Raw genomic sequence first — 977 nt, forward strand, 5'->3', positions numbered from 1 at the left:
CTGTTGGATGCATTTTGCCAACTATTCAGACTTTGAGAAATCATGTTGACTTGCTAAGTCAACATTTTGTTCTGAGCCAATATGGCATTCAGAGCATCAATTTCAAGAACTCCCTTCCTTTGAGGCGTCCCACTATTCATGGAATTCCTCTCAGAAGTGTACATGAACTGGTTATTTGCAACCATTTCAATAAGTTCCTGAGCTTCTGTAGGTATTTTCTTTAGGTGAATGGATCCACCTGCAGAATAGTCCAGTGACATCTTAGAGAACTCAGATAGACCATAATAGAATATATCTATCATGGTCCATTCTGAAAACATGTCAGAAGGACATCTTTTGGTCATCTGCTTGTATCTTTCCCAAGCTTCATAGAGGGATTCACCATCTTTTTGTTTGAAGGTCTGAACATCCACTCTAAGCTTGCTCAGCTTTTGAGGAGGAAAGAACTTAGCCAAGAAGGCCGTGACCAGCTTATCCCAAGAGTCCATGCTATCTTTAGGTTGAGAGTCCAACCATGTTCTAGCTCTGTCTCTTATAGCAAAAGGGAAAAGCATGAGCCTGTAGACTTCAGGATCTACTCTATTAGCCTTAACAGTCTCACAGATCTGCAAGAACTCAGTTAAAAACTGGTAGGGATCTTCTGATGAAAGTCCATGAAACTTGCAATTTTGTTGCATTAGAGCAACTAATTGAGGTTTCAGCTCAAAATTGTTTGCTCCAATGGCAGAAATTGAGATGCTTCTTCCATGAAACTTGGAAGTAGGTGTAGTATAATCACCAAGTATCCTCCTTGCATTATTGTTGTTGGGTTCGGCTGCCATCTCCTTTTCTTATTCAAAAATTTCAGCAAGGTTGTCTCTGGATTATTGTAATTTAGCTTCTCTTAGTTTCCTCTTCAGAATCCTTTCAGGTTCAGGATCAGTTTCAACAAGAATGCCTTTTTCCTTATTCCTGCTCACATGAAAGAAAAGAGAACA

At 39.6% G+C, this 977-nt stretch overlaps 1 non-coding gene across 1 annotated transcript; it reads left to right on the top strand.

Moving 5' to 3' along the window:
- The first annotated feature begins 318 nt into the window (after positions 1-318).
- On the top strand, positions 319-422 carry LOC112793945 (small nucleolar RNA R71). The gene has a single exon (XR_003198631.1). It is a non-coding gene; the product is annotated as a small nucleolar RNA R71 (small nucleolar RNA).
- The last annotated feature ends 555 nt before the right edge of the window (positions 423-977 follow it).

This window comes from Arachis hypogaea, chromosome 3, assembly GCF_003086295.3.
Source record: "Arachis hypogaea cultivar Tifrunner chromosome 3, arahy.Tifrunner.gnm2.J5K5, whole genome shotgun sequence".
Lineage (NCBI taxonomy): Eukaryota > Viridiplantae > Streptophyta > Magnoliopsida > Fabales > Fabaceae > Arachis > Arachis hypogaea.